At 45.2% G+C, this 21,372-nt stretch overlaps 1 long non-coding RNA gene across 2 annotated transcripts; it reads right to left on the reverse strand.

Annotated features, from left to right (window-relative positions):
- Window positions 1-632: 632 nt before the first annotated feature.
- On the reverse strand, window positions 633-21,308 carry LOC114207910 (uncharacterized). 2 transcript variants are annotated; one of them, XR_003608945.2, is made up of 4 exons: window positions 21,210-21,308; window positions 10,707-10,780; window positions 9,599-9,780; window positions 633-896 (listed from the first exon to the last, which is right to left on the reverse strand). It is a non-coding gene; the product is annotated as an uncharacterized LOC114207910 (long non-coding RNA). The 2 variants fall into 2 exon arrangements; XR_003608946.2 differs by lacking the exon at window positions 9,599-9,780.
- Window positions 21,309-21,372: the final 64 nt, after the last annotated feature.

Here is a 21,372-nt window from a genome sequence, read left to right on the forward strand (position 1 = left end):
AGAGTGAATTAAGAGATGCATGATTACAAATATCCTCTTTGAATCATGCCTTCCTCCAAGAGAATTCTCACTTTTCTATTGGACTTAGCAGAAGCAAATTAGTACATAATTATTACTGCTGCACACCTTCTGTGGGTTAGGGCCCACTCAATCCTCAGTTCTCTTTCCTGTACTTTCTTTTGCATTATAACCTTTATCAATATTGTGCCTTTCTCTCCCTTAGGCCCATTTATCATGTATTTATAAGTTCCATTAATCATAGCCAAATGAATTACATTATTTTTTCTTAATCCTTCTGCATTCTCTCTAAATGGTACCTGATAACTTGAGCCATGGCAGAGGAGAAAAAGCCAAATGAAGAACTAACCCTCTGTGGATGACACTGTCTTTTAAAATTTAAAGTCAGTGAAATCATTGTTTTGGAAATGAAGCCACAAGAGGAGAAACAAGGCAAATAACCCAGAAATCTGATTTCAAAGCATACCACTGCCAAGGAAATGAGTGTATGTGGATAGTCCCTCACCCGTGTCTCGTCCAATTTGGCAAAATAAATGTTTTTAGATGAAGATGAAGAATACAAGTTGATTCATAGGCACATCTCATTAACCTTTACAATGTTGGTGAGAAGTAGATGCCAGGTATTACTGGTTTAATTTATACCTATTATTCCTGCTACAAAAGCAAACATTTCCACATGACCCGACTCTAAAAGCAATCAGGGACCGCATGAGGGAAGTTAATCCAAGGACCAAATAGGAATCCGGAAGCCAGGGTCAATGATGATAAGCAGACCTGATGTCTTTAGTTTTCATTTGTCTCTCCAGAGATGCTGAGGAACTCCGCAGAGGAGAACGCTTGTGTTGCCTTTTGGTTTCTGGTGATGGAGATGGAAATCACTATGAGAGAGAGGAACATGGCGTTCATAACGCGGATGCAAATTTTTGAGGCAGAGTTAATTTTTGCTTTATCATCTCTGGAGGCAATTTATAAAGCTGTTTGAACTTTATATGTCTGGTCTTGAGAAAGTAATGAGTTTGTGATTTTAATATGCTTCTCCCTCCAGGCACTCTCTACACCCGCAGGAATGCGCTGCACTCAGGCCGAGCTCTCAACACGTGTAGTCGACTGGAAGGAACCTGGCAAACAGTACTCCAAGGTCCATGCTCTACATGTATGTGTAGTTAGACAGGATTAGACAGCTCTGCGGGGCACGCCGCACAGGCAGCCCACATCTTCTGCATGCCTGGAGTATAAAGTAATAGGGCCTTACTGCTGTTCTGGGCTTTACAATATTCACAATGTTTTAAGTAGATATAGGTCGATTGATGTTTAAGAGCAACCTATAAAATCTGTGATTACAGATATCTGTTAAATAGGCAGAGAAGGTATTATCACACTTTTTACAAATGAAGAAATTAGATGCATAGTAATGCAGTTTGTCTAAGGTCATGTGATCAGGACATTTCAGAAAGTGACTAGAATCCAAAGTTTTCCGACTCCTGATCCAAGGGGCTTTCATGCACAGCCACATTCTCCATCCCTCGCTACCCCTGCTGTCTCAGATTCTGGCTGCCCTAACAGTGAGGCATCTGAGGAGTTATCCTCAGGGTATCTTGAAGAAGAGCAGAAGGAGGGCTTTCCACTGTACTTGTCCTACACCATTCAAGCTGGCAAGTCTCATCCTGCCCAGCGCGCTCGCAAGACCCAATCCTCTTACCTGAAAGTGAGACCTCAAGGGAAATAGAAACCTAAGCTCTGCAAAGTGACTCAACCACCATTCCATGAGTTTATTCATTTATGATTCAAAAAATATTTATTTGGTGCCTCTTATATGCCATTTCTCCCTCTCACTTCAGTGGAAATGGTGTCTCAACCTCCGGAGCTCTGGTTCATCCCGTTCAATTTCCTCCCAAACTTGACTGCATCAAATATTGTCTTTCTTGGCTGTGGACTCAATACCTCCCCATGCTGAGATGTTGGATTACTTCGAAAATGCTTCCTCCACCATGTGTCCATCTCCAGCTCTCTTTGCCCCCTTTCCATTCAAAGTCAATCTTTTCAGAGAGAAGTGGCATCTGCTCCCCACCCCTTATTTATTTGACATTCCACTATCATGTCATCCCACTGTCATCTGGCTTCTGTCTACACCTCCTCACTGGATAGTCCCTCACTTCTGGTTTCCTTGTCAGCCTTTAGTTCTTGCCCTACCCTATCTTTGTAGAATCTGATGCCATTGACCCCTCCCTCCTTCAGTTTTGTGGCACTGTCCTTCTTCTTACCTCTCTTTCCATCTCTTCCTAGTCATGTTCACTGACCTGTCTTCCTCTTGTCACTGCTTAAATCCTGCTGCTCCCCAAAGTTCTGATCTCAGCCCTCACCTCTCAGAGTCTAAATTCTCCCCCCGGGTTATCTTAACCAATACCTTAGTTTTAAGGGCTTCCCTAGATCCTTCTCTTCAGCCCAGATCTAGTTCCCAAGTCCTATTCTTACTGTATCCAGGTATCAGTTGCTTTCTCAGCCAGTCTTCTCCTTCCTGTTCACATTCTCTTCTTAGAGAACCTGCAACCCACAGTCTAGAAGGGACAGCTCTGGAACCCACATAAACCCATTCTCCGTCCACCAGTGGTCACCCAACCCACACTGAGCCAATTAGATTGTCTCTCCCTGGAATTTGTAATTGAGACTTGAAGATGTAGAGGCAGAAAAAATTAAGCAGAGATCTAGGTTTTGTGGAGTTGAGCCAAGGTCAGTCTCTTGACAATCCTAAATCCACGTAATCCATGTTCTGGTGAAGCAGTACTAAGCCTAGTAGAGAAGCAAAGAGAATGAAAAGGAGATAAAGTAGAACAATAGGACTGCCTCAGGGAAAGACAGGTAGCAGCTACAGACAAACTTCCAGTATGTGGGAGCCCCAACTCTACCCGTTGCCACTGGGTTCAATGAGGTTCTTCTACAACCTTCCCACATCCAGGATTTTGTTTGCCAGCCTTATGGGATTTTCTGACCCACGCAATTTATCTTTTGTACACCAATCTCTTTGATAGGACTATCTTACTGGGTGGTCTCCAGGCTATCCAAGGTACCTCACTGTCAACATGTCCATCCCAGAGTGACGCACTTTCCACACTCAGCACCGCACTGCACCCTAACTGTATTTCATAATCTGGGGAATGGAACCACTTTTCCTTAATGCTGCTATTTAGAAGTCTGAGGATCATCTAATCTCAGACTTCTCCTTCTCGCTCATTCTTTACAGCCAATAAATTCTTGCCACAACTTCCTCCACCCTTCCGCCTCTGAGTTGCTTCTGTTGTCTTGTAATTTCTTGCCTATTTTGCTGCCGTCGCCTTGTAAATGTTTCCGACTACAGCCAAAGTGATCCCTGGAAACCAAAAATATGCTGATGACTCTCCTGGCTAAAATACTTCAGTGACTTGTCCTTTATCCTTTTAGAAAAAAGCACAAACTTTTTAGCATGACATCCAAGGCGCTTCATCATCTAGCTCCTGTTGAGCTTGCTAACCTCATTCTTTCTCACTCTGTAACAGGTGCTCTCTGCTTGCATCACCCTGAGTTACTGTGAATTCCTTGTATGCAATATGCCCTCTCTTCTACATACCTTCACATCTGCTGCTCCCTCTGCCCACGTGTTTTTTTGCCCCATGCCACCCATCCATGCTCTTCTCCTCAGGCGGGCAATTGCTACTTATCTTTCAAGACTTAACTTGGTGATATCTCCTCTGGAAGACCTTAGTTCAGTGCCCTTCTGATGAACCTTCAATTGACCTCTGTCCAAGAACCTAACACAAAATATAACTGTCCATTCTTCTGTCTCCTTTTCGAAACTGTGAGCAGCTGGAAAACTGACTCTGTGTCCTAGTTCTTGTAGTATTCACAGGGCCGGCTACACAGTGGCTGCTTACTAGACATTTGCTGAACAGATAGGACGCTGAGAAGATGGAATTTTTGTCCTCAAAAACCTCACAGAATTAGGGGGAAATGAGAAAGCCTATGATTAAGGCATGGTGACAAGTTCTACACCACGTAGGCTCCAGGTACTAGGAGAAAGATGAAAAGGACAATTAGCCCAGCTCAAGGGCTTTCTGGAAAACAGAAGTTCAGGCTTGGTAAGTAAGTAGAAAGAACTGAGTGAAGCAAATGAGGAGGGGGAAGGGTGTTCAGCTCCTTGCAGCCCAGGCCAGATTACTTGTCCTGCACAAATTGCAAAAGCTGCTACACATTGAGATACCGCTGATGAGAGGCTCTCAACTCTAGATTCGTAAAACAAATGCACTCCGAGGAAAGGAGATAGTTGTCTTAGCAGTGGAAAAACCTTAAAAAAACAAGTCAAAGTTTTGCAGTACTTAAAAATATTTTGGATTCATTAAAGCTCTAAATACATCTCTTTCTTGGAAATTTTCCCTCTTAATTTTGAAACACATGGGTCGTGTTGAGGAACTTAATCTGTACTTTCAAGTCAGCCACACTTACCTCATCCTGTTGCTGTTTTAGAAGATCTGTTTATTATTACAGGAACCTTCAAGGTCCTTATTGTAAGCTTCCAGACTTAGAAACAGGAAATCTGATTTTATCTCTAGGGTAGTTTTAACCTCAGCACTTAAACATTCCAGTAGTTACTTCAATCTCTGAACCTTTGAAGTATTCCACTTGGACAAGAGCTCTTGTGCTTAAACTGTACAGAATTTGCCTGTTGTATCTCTATAAACCCTCAGTCAAAATGATTCCCAGTTCAAAAATATATACACATTCTCTTATTCGTGTGGAATCTGCTGGAAGCAAGCCTACAGAAGGCACCAAATTTTAGATCATTACAATCACTAAGCACCATTCACTTAAAGTAAGAGTTTAGTTACCGATAATTCCAAGCAAACCTCTTAACAAAACTTCAAATATGGATTTTCCTGTTATGATAAAAGAGAAAGAATATAGATTTACTGGAAAGGAAAAACTGACTCTAAAGGTTGCAAATGGGTCACAATCCATATTATTCATTGCAACTCCTTCAGGCCTATTAAAGAAGAATTTAGAGAACCAAAGAGTAAGATATAATTAATGTAACTTGGTGTTGGTGATTTATTCAGTGACAAATTATAAGGCTGCTACTGTAACAGATTTCTACTAGCTCAGAAGGAACAAAGCTCTTCTGTTTTAAGGATGGGTCATAATAGCAATTCTCAGATAAATCTCATTTCATTTTTCCCAATGGTTATACGCCAACTGAGGAGACTTTAATCTGGAATCCTATTTGCGTGGTTTCCATTTGAAAAGACTGTTAACATCTAATGCTGGGAAAGAAAAAAAAAAACCTTTGTATTTTGAAATATATATTATTGTCCATCTCTGTCATATTTGCCCATCTCCTGACTGGGTTGGCACCTACAAGAGTTAAATCTGATATTAAAGGGGCAATTGCCCCCTTAGCTGGCATCAACATCTCTTGATCTGTGGGCCTTTTTTCTTAAAGATTTATTTATTTATTTGAGAGAGAGAGAGAGAGTGGTGGGGAGATGCAGATGGAGAGGGAGAGAGAACCTCAAGCAGACTCTGCACTGAGCACAGAGGATGATGATGCAGGGCTCGATCTCACGATCCTGAGATCATGACCTGAGGCAAAACCAAAAATCCACTCAACCAACTGCATCACCCAGGTGCCCCAATCTGTGGACCTTTTAGAGGGATGATGCATACCTTATTCAATAACCTAGTGGAAGTGACCGTACAATGCTGCCTTGACTAAAAGGGGTAGATCACATGGCTAAAAACCTAAATCTAATTGAGATGATCTTTTTAATGAAAGGAGCATATATAGTCTTACCATGCTCTTTTGAATTATGGTCAATCTTGAATTTAAAGTATGCTTCAAATTTTTCTCTCTAATGTCACATATTTCTTCAAAGATTGCCCATTCTCCAAAGTAAAGCTCACAACTACTGGGATTTTTAAATCACCCAACTGGTAATTGTGAGTCACTGGCTGATTCATCTTATAAAGTAGCTAAACCTCTCATCTTATAACACGGACCTTTAATTCCTCCACTGGTAATTCAGAAGTGAGCTTGCAGCTGTTATATATCACCATTATTGTTAGTTGTTACAACCATGTCAAGAGTTTTGTTTTGAGGTGTTTTTTTTTTTTAACCAAAGCTTAAACTGAAATAACAGATTGCCAGAGATTTATAGTAGGAAAGCAGTGCTATTAAGCAGGAGTCGAAATTTCAAGTTAATGTTTTAATAATTATGTCTTTATTTGGCTCAATTTCACTTGGGTGTCAGTCCAACAATCATCTCTTCAAAACATTCTGAATAAATCAAACAATGCCTCCCCATCCTAAAATGCCACCCTAAAAATGATGGGCTTTATTGGATTCTGAAAACACTTCAAGAACAAAACAAAGTGAGTAACCACACTTGTAAAGCAAGAGGAAAGTGCTTATATAATGCAGTCGGAGCACCTCTGAGCTTTCTGGCCAAAAAGGCAGACAATTGCATACAGCTTTACTTGACTTCCTTTGTCAAAAAGATCTCAGAAAAAAAAGAGGCTTCTAGCTTCCACTGGTCGTTCTTAATCTCATTCCTTCATGAGGGCCCACCCAATATTAATATTGGGTGATTCCAGCTTTGTATATGGATAAGAAATGGGAGGAATCCCTTCCTCTAAACCCACAGCTCTGTTTTAGGTCATCTTTGGGAAGAGCTGGACTCAAAAACCTAATCTTGCTACTAAATGGTCCCCGAGAACCAGCGGCATCAGCATCACCTAAAAGCTTGTTAGAAATGCAGAATCTCAGACTCCACCCCAAACCTACTGAATTACAATCTGAATTTTAATAAAATCATAGGCACATGAGAGTTTAAGAAACACTGCCATCAGAGGGCTACTACATCACCTCACTCAGAGACTTTCTACCTGCGAGCCATCAGAGTGGCTGAACGATATTTTAAATTCAAATCAGATTTAAGCTAAAATAATCCACCTTGCTTCTGTATAAATTTGTTTTTATAAAGTCCAAAAACACCATGGCGAAGAATGAATGTTTTCATTCGTGAACACTAAGAATAGAAAAGCTACTATATCTTTCCATTGGAATCAGATTCTACTTCTCAGTGCAGTCTAAATGTTTCATTCCCTAACGAAATGGCCCTCTACCAAACCTCTTCCTCAATAGATATAAACCCTTGTTAAAGCCCCAGGTTTGAGCTAGTCTTCATTAGTGTTGATAAACTGGTAAAATAGTAGTTTTCATGTATCAAATGCTGATAATCAATGACAGTAAACACTTTACCAGGCACTGTTCCAAGTCTTTACCATATTAACTTATTGAATTCTCAAAACAACCCTAAAAGACAGATTCTGTTATTATTGTCCCCATGTTAGAGATGAGGAAGCTGATCAATGGAGAGGTTAAGTAACTTGCCTCAAGTCATAAAACTAGAGGTTGGCAGAGCTGGGAGTTGAAGCCTACTCTAGAGCCCAGACACTTAGCCATATTATCACCAAATGCCTGGGGTACGATATCTCTGCCCCTCACAGCAGTCCTACAAGGTAGATAGGAGTATACAGTTGAGAACACTGAGGTCTTAGAGCTGGTAAAAGATGAAGCCTCTGTGTTATCCCCCCATGATTCCACACTAGCTTTGAGCCACCTTCCATATTGCAAATGCCAACTATTCCTAATAGGCTGGCTCTATCTCAGCTTGGTGCAATCAGAGCCCAGGACTTCAGTTCCCTCTGTCAGTGTAACAAAGGTAAGAACACCTTATCTCATGCCTCCTCCCCTCAAGCCAAATTCAACATGTATATTTTATATGTATCCAGCATGATATATTTTACAAAGCTTGGGTGTTCAGCCCTGTCCACTGCGGTTCTTCAAGTATACAGGTCAAACCCTGGTCCTGAACACATATGTCTACCAAAGTGCTTGCCCTGGACGGCCCCCTCACTGCTGGCCTCCCTGGAAAGCCATGTTTTAGTCATTAGTGTTCTGGTCAGACAGGAAACCTCCTTTGCAGAGCTGCGGTGGAGGGGACTGAAGCTTTGCACACTCTAAATAGCGATTTTATTAAAATGTAGAAAAATTGTTGAAAAACAGAAAAGAGGTGGGGATAGGGGGTTGCCACGGCAACTCAGCCCTCCCTCAGTTTTCAAAGAGCAGGGAAGACTAAGGAATAGTAAATAGAGAAAAGGAACTAGAGGAAGTCTGAGTGACACGTGATCACAAATGGAATGAGACAGATCGGGAGAGACGAGACAGAGACGAGTTTCAGACTGAGTGATGAGCTGGGAAGCAGAAGGTGGGCCTCACGAGGGGATACCCTTCCTCAAAGTGCAAGGAGCCTGGCAGAGGTAAATCTTTGTGATCCGCTTTACCACATGGCTCAGCCACACAGGTCAGCAAGCAACATGGCGTCGACAAATGATTTACGGAGAAATGAATATATCTCACAAGGAAGCAGGAATTCTCCTGCCATCCTCCAGAGAACTAACCCCCATGAACTCTGTGCATGTTTTTAGATACTGGTTCTGGAAACACCATGCCTCATCCCCACCCCTTACTACTGGATTGTTGATTTCCTCCAGGCTGATCAAGAAAGATCAGGACTTTCTTGACCAGAGCTCCACCCACTCACTAGACATTAGATAAATTCATATATAACGAATCCAAAATATATTATTGCGGGAGCCTAGGATAAAAGGATAACTTTTATTCATCACTTTACAGGTTACCGAGTACTTTCACACTCATCTGATGCATGGGAGACCAGCCTCAGCAATCTGGGATTACTCCACCTTACAGTAGCCCATGGAATTCAGCACAGACTGAAATAAACTGATTACACCCACTGCACGCAAGAATTTCCCATCTCTCCTGGTGAATGGAATTAATACTGATGGCTTACATCATCTTCAGTCTGTCTTCATCACACACTGTGACAGCTTAAATGATGCGCTATCCCCACTCATTAACACTTCTGCTTTGGGGGATGGTGGGGAGTGGAGTGGAAAGGGTCAGAGGAGAGAGAGAGAGATGTCCATGTAGATATGCACAAGCAGCTCTATATCTATTCTGCTCCTGGAGGGGAGCAGTGCTGGAGATAAACAAAACATTGTCCAAGAGTTATTTCTAAGACTTGGAAATGCATGAAATATATTGTAGTGGAGGCTACCAGCAGATGTTTGAGTTAATTTTTAAGTGAGATTGCATTTTCCCCTGCCCCACACACTCTGAAAGAGATAACAAGGGGAAGCTGGTTAAGGAGAAAGTAGTCTGGGATTAAAAGTTGGCCCCAGATAACCCACAGATCACCTTACAAAGCAGCGAGCCATACCACATACACCTGGGGTACAGTATTCACTCTACTGCTTCCTCACTGGTCAGCCCTCATGCACATGGGGCAGGGCTCAGGAACTCCGATATCGTGACTGAAGGGATGAATGTTGCCAGACAGAAAAGTTGTCTCCCCAGGCAGAGTAAGGGATCCTCAGGCTGGAAAAAAATGATGCACGAGAGCAAAGGTTCTGGGTGATATCAATACATACTTGATCATACTTGATCACCATATCCTAGAAGAACACACACCTGAGCCAAATACTTGGAGAAGTAAGTTTAGTTAACTCCATAGACATTCAGAATGTACATAGTAGGTCATCATCAGAGAGGAGAAAGCCAACACTTGGAGAAGATAGATCATGAATTTGAACCATACATCAAATCTTTGGGTCTGATGTTCTCAGTATTCCTCTCATTTCTTGAGGTAGAGGCTGGGGAGGAGGGGAATAGATAGTCATTGATTAGAACATTGCTACAAAGTCAAAATGAGAGAAACCTGTGGCTCTGGACTATATATTTGCAGGCTTGGCTGGGGAGTTAAAAAGGGGCTCCAATATTCACAAGTGCAAATTGGGAAGCCACAACTTGGTTGGGTTTCCTGTACTGAAGTCAGCCATGCAGTGGTGCAGTGGAATCCATTTCTACCAGTTATGGAATGCTGCCTTTCCCTAATTTTGTCATCTCTCCCTACACACACACACACACACACACATACACACACATACACACACACACACACGTACTTCTGATATTCCCTAATCTCCCCCTTCTCTTCCCTTTTCTCTTTTGTGAAGTCACACGCAATCTTTCACCTCTACATCAGCTGTATTCATCTATCCAGGGCAAGTGTTAGCATTTGTCCAGCTAAATCCCAGGGCCCTGACTGCCCAACTACTCCCTCCAAGACTGCACTAACAGACAGCCAAGAAAAGCTTACTGTAATGATAACCGGTATTTACAGAGCACCTGCTTACAACGTGGAAAGCACCGGCATAATAGCTCTCACACATTCTGATTCCTGAATATCTCATCCAGTCCTTACAACAATGCAACAACCTTGTGAAGTGTTACCATCCCTTTTACACGGATGAAAATCTGAGACAGAGAGGGGTCAGTAACTCTCAGAAAGTCACAGCGCTGGTCAAGGGTGGGGTTAAAGAACCATGAACTGCTTCCCCTTTGCCTGCCCAGCATTCTGAATATATTTGATATCATCTAAGTTGTATTCCTTAAGAATAAATGTTTATATTAAAATATTTTAACTGATTCAGCATTTAGTTCATAACCAAGCAATTCTATTTTGTAATTAATCTCTGTTTTCTCAATGGTGAGTTTATATATGCCGTCTCCCACTCACTTCAATTTCTTCATCTCTGGTGTCCGGCAACCATCCAGCCATCTTCTCTTGTTCTCTTTTCTGATCTTAATGTCCTGCATTACAAAGGGAGGCGGGACAGGGTGAGCTCAGCCGTGCGTCTCTTCCTTTAGTCTACAAAGCCTCTCCGGTTTCTCATAACTCTTTGAACTGCCTCTTCCTTGCACTACCTCACTCTCTCACTCCTTACTTTCTTTTATTCTTAAACGTTTGGTCCTCACATAGTCTGTTCTTTTTCAATAACCAACAATTATTTGGACCCTGTCAATATGGCACCATCCCAGAACTGTACGTAGATGGCTCTCAGAGGTCACTGGCAGCCTCCAACAAGCCTTTTCTGGGGTCTTACCCTCTTGACGTCTCCATTTTTTTTTTTTTTTGGCTTCTATGACACTGAACTGCCTTGCTTCTCCTCATTAGTATTATTCCTCTTTAGTCTTCCTCATGGCTCCTCTTCATCTGCCTGTCCCATTAGTGTTCCGTCACCAAAGTCCAGCCTTAGTCCTCTTTCCTTGTCCTACAGTCCCTTCCTGGGCCATGATTCATTCCCATGGTGTCACTCTCTTTGAAGATAGCTCCCAAATACCTCTCCCTGTCCTTAGGCTCTCTCTTTGGTGCCTCCGTTTCCAACAGTCTGCAGGTCATTGCCACTGGGATGACTCACCAGCATTTCCAACCCAAACTGTCCAAACAGAGCAATTTCTGCCTTTTACTAAACCAGTGCCTTCTTCTGACTTCCCTATTTCTAGCAAATATCACCATGCCCTCAGTCACCCGGTTAGAAAATTATGTTGTAATCTTTGATTCTTTCATCTTCTTCACCCACTATATTCTATCAGTTTTAAAATATAAAAGGATTTGACCTCTAATATCTCTTATGACTACCCCATTCGATGGCCCTCTGTTACCTGTTGACAAAGTGCCAAGTCTCACCCTGGCTTTGCATTTCCTCTCTACATTGGTAGCCCAAACCAACCCTTCTTATTCCAGTTTGTTTCAACCAAATTAGATTCTTCCCTGTTCTCAAATACATGCCAAAATTTCCTGCCTCCTCTGGTCCATGCTGTTCTTAAAACCTGCAACACCTTCCCTCCAATACCCACAAGTCTTTCCTAACCTCCCTACCCACAACTTAATGAGTCTTCCTAAGTTTCTGTGGTATTTTTCATGGTCTATTCTTTGTTTTTATCTGTCTATTTGTTTCACCTCCTGAAGTAGACTGTGGATTCCATGCCCCAAGTATCTCTGTTTTCCCACAACCCTACATAATGTATGCATGGGAGATTCTCATGTATGTTTGATGAGTGGAACTGAGTTGGGACTCAGTGGCTATGTGGAAAACATCAAGTTGCGAGGACCCTAGCCTCTCCTAAAACCAGGCAAATATTCTCTTAATTGTGCCCATCCTAAAAATGAGCCTCCTTTTCCCCCTATGGCATGAGCACTGCCCATGTTGTCTTGTGCTGTTTTAAGCTTGCACCTGTTTTCCCTTCCTTAAACCTCTGAGCAATCCTGTGAAGTAGATGCTGTAATCTCTATTTTACAGATGAGGAAACTGAAGCACAGAGAGGTTATATGGTGTGTCTAAATTCAAACAGCTAGTATGCAGGGAGCCAGGTTCTCACCCAGACCCTCTGGCTCAGAGCCCATCCCAGACCACAATGCTATAATGAAATGCAGATGCAAAAAGGGGAGATTTTTCCAAAGAAGACATCCAAACGGCCAACAGACACATGAAAAAGTGCTCAACATCACTCGGCATCAGGGAAATCCAAATCAAAACCTCAAAGAGATATCACCTCACACCAGTCAGAATGGCTAAAATTAACAAGTCAGGAAATGACAGATGTTGGCAGGGATGCAGAGAAAGGAGAACCCTCCTACACTGTTGGTGGGAATGCAAGCTGGTGCAGCCATTCTGGAAAACAGTATGGAGGTTCCTCAAAAAGTTGAAAATAGAGCTACCATACGATCCAGCAATTGCACTACTGGGTATTTACCCCAAAGATACAAATGTAGGGATCCAAAGGGGTACATGCACCCCAATGTTTACAGCAGCAATGTCCACAATAGCCAAACTGTGGAAAGAGCCAAGATGTCCATCGACAGATGAATGGATAAAGAAGATGTGGTATATATATACAATGGAATATTATACAGCCATCAAAAAGAATGAAATCTTGCCATTTGCAATGACGTGGATGGAACTGGAGGGTATTATGCTGAGCAAAATAAATCAATCAGAGAAAGACATGTATCATATGACCTCACTGATATGAGGAATTCTTAATCTCAGGAAAGAAACTGAGGGTTGCTGGAGTGGTGGGGGGGTGGGAGGGATGGGGTGGCTGGGTGATAAACATTGGGGAGGGTATGTGCTATGGTGAACACTGTGAATTGTGCAAGACTGTTGAATCACAGATCTGTACCTCTGAAACAAATAATGCAATATATGTTAAAAAAATTGAAGAAGAAGATAGCAGGAGGGGAAGAATGAAGGGGGGAAAATTGGAGGGGGAGATGAACCATGAGAGATGATGGACTCTAAAAAACAAACTGAAGGTTCTAGAGGGGAGGGGGGTGGGAGGATGGGTTAGCCTGGTGATGGGTATTAAAGAGGGCACGTTCTGCATGGAGCACTGGGTGTTATATGCAAACAATGAATCATGGAACCCTACATCAAAAACTAATGATGTAATGTATGGTGATTAACATAACATAATAAAAAAAGGGAGGGAGAGTTTACTTGTAGGTTTTGATGGTCAAAATCTCAAAACCCACAGCCTGGGTAGGTCTTCCCATGTGTGGCCAGATATGTACAGATGTGTAGCTGATTGTGAGTGTATGTGCAATGGAAGGAGGGATATTCTGCTGTTCAGCAGGTGCTTGTGTATTATTTCCCCAACACAGACTTCCTAAGAGAAGACGGTACCATCCATGACTTTATTCTGCCACCGGAGTCTAATCCAGGGCTTATCATATAGTAGGTGACCCACAGTTTTAGGGCTGAATTATAATTTTATGTATAAAATGCTCAAGCCATGCATCTCCATTAAAGCTTCTGTTGTCTGCCCCACTTCTCCCAGTCTCCCGACACACACCCACTCTCTCACAGAGCAGGTGCCATTCAGCAGAATGTAAGCAAATCAGCTCTGAATGTCAAAACAGGATTTTACTCAATTATTAATTTGGGAGAACCAGAAGAACAGCAAATACATATCCCAATGAGGTCACACTATGAAGTATGTGAAACCTTCCCAGATCTAATATTTAATTTAGACTCTACTGTCTGGACAAATTTTCAGCTTTCCAGATTCAAGCCAGAGGCCATCAGACATGGCTTAGAATGATAACTCATCAGTTACAGAGGCCCAATACAAAGGCCAAGGCTGAATGAAGGGCAGCTTCCCAGGAAGAGGCGCCCAGAGGGCAGAGGCTGAAATGTTTCTCCAAACAGAACAATTAGCTCAAGCACAGGAACCAAAGCCTGAGCCCTGACATCTGGATAAGCTGGGCACAGGTCAGGGCTTGGCCTAAAGATTCTGTAGGTGGCCAGGCTCTGGACCAGCATCAGCCTCCTGCTGCTCCATGTTCTCTTCAGGCCATCTGGAAGGGAGATCCAAGCACATGAGATGCCACCTAGGGCGGAGGCAAGTTGGTAGGTTCCTGACAGATGCTCTCTGGCTGTAATAGTCTGTAGGTGTTGGGGCCACAGTGGATGCCAAAGAGGAGAGGAGAAGAAGAATGGAGGAGTAGAGAAGCAATGAGGGAAAGAGATTCAGAGAGTGAATGCCCCACTCATTCAACTCACCCCACTTCACCTGCCATCCTTGGCACCCATGCCTGTAGCCACCACCTTCTGGTCCCAATAGGCTGACTTCCTGTCGACTCCAGACCTAGTGGTCCCTCCCCGTTTCCCCCAAACTTCTGCCCAAGCATATGTGGTCCACATGGGTTGTCTCCCTTGTACTTCTGTGCTCATGAACTGTAGATTCACTCTCTCCTTTCCTTGGATACCTCCCTAAGAAAGGTTGTGTCTGCTCTCAGCTCAGCATCCCAAGTACATAAAGCTCCTAGAGTCAGGAAATGCATGAAGGCTTAGGACATAGAAACAAATCTTTCAGTCACCCCACATTGTTTCAGCAGGGGACTTCTCAGGGCCTGATGGGAACCAGCCACCAAAATCTCTCTCATCAGACTTCCTGAAGGGCACCCATACTGCTCAAGCCCCACCCAGAGGGAGACCCAGGTCCCAGGCAGGTCCTGACATCCTGAAGGCTCTATCACAGAGCTAAGCGATCGGATGGATTTGGCTGCCCTGGGATTGCTCACTCTGCAGAGCTGACTGATGAGCCTATGCCAGCTACTGAGGGAGGAAATGCTGCCAGTGAACACAAAGTAATCCTGCAGCGGGAAAGGAAGTGGCAGCTATGGCCGGAACCCCACCTCACTCTGAACATACAACAGCCTGCCAAGCAGGTGCAAGGTACTCGAGGTAACACATTCTTTTTTTTTTTTTAAGATTTTATTTGTCAGAGAGAGAGAACAAGCAGGGGGAGGACCAGGCCCCCTGCTGAGCAAGAAGCCCGATCCCAGGACCCTGAGATCATGACCTGAGCCAAAAGCAGACGCTTAACTGACTGAGACACCCAGGCGTCCCAAGGTAACACATTCTTTCCTGCTCCTCAAAGTTCCTTTCAGACAAAATCTGATTTTAATGAGCATCGGGGAAGCCCTAAACCAATACCTTTGACTTGGCCATTGAGGAGGGCCCAGGGAGAACTGGAGCATGACCCATTTATTTCAGAGATCTTTGGTGGCTTTCCTCTTCTCCAGTCCTGGGCTTCTGCAGGCCTGGTGTTGGTGATGGAACCCCAAGGCTTTATGAGACTGTCCCCTCCACTGCTGGACACTCCCAGGCAGCTAAGAGTTGGCAAGCTCTCACCAAGTGTCCCACTCTGTGTTAGCCACTGTCCATGTCTCTAACTCCATGTCTCACCAGGGGACTATTGTTATGATTCCCATATTCAGAAAAGGAAATGGTGGCTTGGAGAGGTTGACTCACTTGTCTAAGATCACAATTGCTTAAAAGTGGCAAAGTCAGGATTCAAACCCTGAGCTCTTAACTAGAGCAGTGTTGCAAACTGCAGTCCCACTGAGGGGCTGGGCACTTGTGGATCAGGTGGAAGAAAGGTGGAAGAAAGGTGGAAGGAGGTGGCACCTGTGATGGACTGGGGTGCAACTGCCTTCTTTGGGTGTATTGTTCCATGACAGAATATGCCCCTGGGTGATCAGCCCTTCAGGTTTTTCAAGAGAAATTATAAATATAGATTTATAAGCATAACTTCCCAATTTGTATTGATTACCAATGCATTTTTTTTAAATCACAGTGCAGGTCAACACTGAATGGATCTCATAACCACATCTGTGAGCAGGTTCGTGACCATGCCTTTTGAGCCCAGGGTCTTAATCCCCGGCCTTTACTGCGTTATAATGATTAGATAGGTCTATGTCTGGTGATTTGCCACTTTTCTTCCTGTTATTTCCATCTGCTGGCCTCAGTTCTGCCATCTGAAGCAACAAGGGTTCCAAAACACTATTCTCCTGTCCTCTTCTCTAGACTAAACATCCCCAACAGCTTCAAGCATTCCCCTCCTGGTTGGTTTGCAAGACCTTGGCCATGCTGGCTGTTCCTCCAGGCATGGCCCAGGCACATTCCCACCTGCTCACAGGACTCCCCAAATCCACTGCTTGGAACTGAGCCTTATATTTGAGGTCTGTGTGTGCCATGTAGAGCAAGGCAGGCTCCCTGCCCCACAAAGACTTGCCCAAGAATGGAACCCAAGACCACTTGGCTTGTTGGGAGCTGAGGATTTGCCGCAGGTTAAGTGAAGAGACTCTGGTCCCTCTCGCCCGTGAAGGGCTTCTCAGTCTCCGAGGTCATTGCCCCTGTTGTGGGGAGTGACATCACCAGTCACCAGTGCTTCCCACCATGGTCCAAAGAATCACCCCAGTCCTTGCAGGGACTGCTCCAGGGTTAGCAAGCTAACACCTACGGCTATCAGGCCCACACCTGGCTGACCTTCCTTCCAGAGAAGACTGCGCATGGCACCAAGAATCCATCCCTCTGTGTTGTGAAACAAACCTCACCCTCCTTCCCAGTTCCCCTATCCTGATATCTGGGGGGACATTAACATGATTCAGCATGCCCATTGTAAGATTCACCCCCATTTCCTGACACTCACTGCCCAGAGCATACCACGTGCAGTCTAAAAGCTTGGCTGTCACCACCTATGGTCAGAAACAAAGGGGGTGCGTCCATGGTGAGAACCCAGTGGGTCCGAGAAATAATTCCAACAGCTCAGCCCAAACCCTCCACACTCAGTAGCTGTGGGCTTTCCCATCTGCCACAGGGAGGGGGCCTCTTTGCTTCTAGTCCCACCTCCCAACTTCCCTTCTGAAATGGGGAAATGCAAATCTGGCAAGCCACTGTGAAAACTGAGAAAAGCAAAGTGGCCTATCTTCTACCCTTGCTCTGCCTGCTGGCCCTTCCCATGGCCACTGGGGCTGGGATTGAGCAGAGCAGCTGGGTTTTCCCCTGAGCAGTGACTCACAGATGTCATTTCTCTGGCACAGACTCTCACAAAGGTCCCAGCTGGGAAGGTTTCCTGGTAGCCAAGTGATCCCTCACAGCTGCCAGCCCAGCGACAAGGGATTCCAGCTGGTGTGAGGTGACAAAAAACAGGTCCAGGCTTTGTCCCTTGGCTACAGGACCTGTTTGTCCCACTTGCTAGACTCAGGATGTAATTCATCATCGAAGTTACTGTGGAGCACTCGAGCCCTCAGCCCATCACAACTACTTTAGTAAAATCAGATTTCTGGAAGGGTATCACGACCACCACAGAAGAGCGCTGGTTTTTCAGTGAGCTCAGTGCAGAGAGGTCCTGGAGCTGTCCAGTTGCCCACCAAGTCCTTAACACTCAAACTGACAAGGGCCCACAGATAAAGACGCATGACCAAGGACATGCCCTATAGCACACAACAGTGAAAGGCTCATGCAGGGTAAGGGCCAAGTGAGACCACAGATTTTAACATTATTTTGGACAGCTGAATCCTCCCTCCAAACAAAAATCTCATGCAGAACCACAGTATTCAGGCAGATCCAAGGGTAGCTGCTCGGGTGGACGCCAGGGTGGCGCCAGGAGCCCATCCCCACTCAGACTCCCTGCAATCCTGCTCCCGGGGGCCCCTTAGCCTCCTCCACTGAGTCACTGGGGCTCTAATGACATGACATTGACCCCTGGTTCAACCCCACATTGTATGAGGTCCACAGAGCATGTCATGAATTTCCCAAGGTCACATGGTAAATACATATTACAAATTCAGCCAGAATAAAAGGACCTGCAGACCAAGCTTGCAATGCATCAAAACAGCTGTACAAATGGGCAGCTTGGGCAGGTAGGAAAAGTAAGTGAATACACACATTTGGTTAATTTTAAATTTGTCTCAGCCACTTTCTAGCTGCCTGTACTCAGGCAAACCACTGTATCTCAGCTGGCCTGAGGCTGGGGCTAGATCCAGCACCACCTGCACTCCTCACCTTAAGGAAATCTCACTCTCGCCTGTGGCCACGTAGCCTGCAGCCCTTTCAGATAGCGATGGTTCATTGTCCTCCATGCCCCTCTTCTCAGAGCCACTACCCCCTGCCCTCCTATAAAAACCTCTGCTCTACACTGTGAATTGTGCAAGACTGTTGAATCACAGATCTGTACCTCTGAAACAAATAATGCAATATATGTTAAGAAAAAAAAAAGAAGAAGATAGCAGGAGGGGAAGAATGAAGGGGAGTAAATCGGAGGGGGAGATGAACCATGAGAGATGATGGACTCTAAAAAACAAACTGAGGGTTCTAGAGGGGAGGGGGTGCGGGGATGGGTTAGCCTGGTGATGGGTATGAAAGAGGGCACATTCTGCGTGGAGCACTGGGTGTTATGCACAAACAATGAATCATGGAACACTACATCAAAAACTAATGATGTAATGTATGGTGATTAATATAACAATGAAAATTCAAAGTAAAAAAAAGCAAAACAAAACCTCTGCTCTAGTGAAGCTCCTGGGACCTGGCTGCAGCACCAGCTTCCCCTCTTCCTTCGGTGCCTGTCAACAACCCAGTCTCTCTCCAGTCATGGAAAGCCTTGGCTCCTGGCCCGAAGCCTTCTCCTCAAGTCTGGGCATCATCTTGACATCAGGCTCCTGTGCTCTGTCCATCCAGCACCTCTCCCTCTTCCACTCCAGGATCCCAAATTCTGATTCCACTCGGACTCCCCACCCAGGGTCACATCCAGGACTTTGATGAGACCTGCTGCTTCTTGGGAGTTTTAAACTCCAACCCCATCTCACCCAGCCCTCAAGCTCTCCCAACTCCCTCTGCTTGGCTTGGACACCTTATCAATACCTTCACCTTTGATCATTCTCTATTCCCCCAGCCTATTCCCCTCCTCCTCTCTTCACTCGGGCTAATAGGTGGCCCAGAACCCTTGCTCGTTGCTTTAAGTACTTTCTGGCTGTATTTTCAACTCTAAGAACTCTCATTGTACTGCTGTCACTCTCCCTCCCCAGCAAATCACACCCCGGAACTGGATGGAGACTACGGTGCCTTCCTGACTCCTTTCCCCAGACTACAGAGTCCTGATGGAAAAGGTGGCAGAACCATGAGGATAAGAGTACTGCCCCGTCCTTCCCTCCCACAGCGCTCAGGACAGAGCTCAGTCGGCCTCAGCGAACAGCTTTCTGCTCCAGCTCCTGAGACCAGACTCCACACAGCCTGGCTCTCAGCAAAGCCCACCTCCCTCTCTCTCATCAAACAAGTGCTCCAAGCCCTACCTGATGGTTCTCCCTCCATCTGTGCTCCACCATCCTCCCTCTGGGAATTCTCTTCCCTTACTTCTCCTGCATCCTTAACTGCTCATTCTGTAGCCATTTCCCTCCATATATTTCTTCCATCCCGAACCAAAAGGCCTCAAACAAACAAGACTCTTCTTTACTCTGACATCTCCTTCTATCACTGCCATTTTAATTTTTCTTTTATATTCAGATTTCTTCCAAGGGTAGCTTGGAGGCCTCTTCCCTGTCTCCTCATATCCCACTCCCCCCTTGGCCCATGGCCTAGGCCTCTGCCCCACACTGCCCACTGAAACCACCACCTCCATGTTGCTAACTCCAAATGCCTGAGCTCAGCTGCTTTTGACTTTGCTGCCTACCTCTATTGGGACTTCCCCATTATCACTGCCCCCAGCTTACCTTCCGAATCTCTGGACCTGCCTTTTCCGTTTCCCTGGCGGCTCCTCCTTCTCCTCCAGGTCCCTAAATGTCCCCGTTTCCCTCTCTTCTGCAACCCTGCCCCTAGGGTCATCTCATCCATGTTGGAGGCCTCGTCCATGCAGACTCCAGATCTCCCTGGGGATCCAGCCCCAGGCGTCTCCTGAGCTCCAGGAGATCTCTAAATCCCACTGCATTCACCCCTCAGGCCTGCCATGGACTGCTCAGACTCTGCAAGGTCCACCCAGGTCGCTGAGCCTGTGACCCCACTGCTGCAGTACCTCTTACCAGGTCATGCCCACATGGTGCCTGCGGGGACAAGAAATAACTTTCCCTCTGGCCTTCCCACCCCCTGCACCACTCACTCCCGTCTGTCTCTCAGCAGCCAGAGCGAATGTCCTTAACAGGAAAATCCAAACATGTCACCCTCCTGCTTAAAATCTCTCCAGGCTATCTACCTCCAACAAAAAGCCCAAATAGCCTTTGCAGAACCTTCCAGACTGACACTGTGATATCTGGCTCCAGCTACCCTCTCCATGTGCCTCTCCGTGATTTCCTGTACGGGATGCTCTGGTCATAATGAATTGCTTATAGATCCCTGGACCTTCCTTATTGTCTTCCCTCATGGTTTCACAAGTGCTGATTCCTCTTCCTAATTCTTCCCATGGCTAACTAGCTCCTACTGGCCCTTTGGTGCTCAACTCCTAATCACTGATTCCGGAACCTTCCATGGCCTCCCTTAGCCCCTCCCTTTCTGGGCTCCCACAGCACCCTGCACTTTCTTCCCTCGTGGCACTTCTCCTGCTCCACAGTAACTGGCTGTTCACTAGCCTGTGTCCCCATTAGGCTTTGAGGGTTTTGAGGACAGGCACTGGGTCTTATCTTTGTGTTCCTAATACCTACAGACCAGTCAGTGCTCAAAACATTGATCTGAAAAAATGAACGAATGAAAGAGGAGATTATGTTTTCTTAGTAAGTCTCAGAAGGCACTAGATTTCCAAGAAGAATAAAAATCCAATTTCCCTGGGACTTTTGGCTTCTATAGTGTCCTTCCCATCCTGTTCACCAAGGAGCCTCAGATTCACAGGGGATCTGGATGGTTTCCCCAAAGCTTCTCTCCAGGGTACCCTCTGCTCTCATCCCCCCCACACACCCTTCACAGACCTTCTTTCTCTCTTCGACTCATCCATGATGATTAAGGGCTTGATGAATGCAGGGCACAAGCCAGAGGAGGGGAAAAGGACTTGTTTTCCTTTGAGGAGAAAGACCTATTCTTGCCCTCCCTACTGGGGTGACAGGAAACACCTGGAGATTGTTGGTAAAGCAT

The sequence above is a fragment of the Eumetopias jubatus genome, unplaced genomic scaffold, assembly GCF_037043125.1.
Source record: "Eumetopias jubatus isolate StellerSeaLion01/CBP00866 unplaced genomic scaffold, mEumJub1_p1.0 scaffold_4, whole genome shotgun sequence".
Classification (NCBI taxonomy): Eukaryota; Metazoa; Chordata; class Mammalia; order Carnivora; family Otariidae; genus Eumetopias; species Eumetopias jubatus.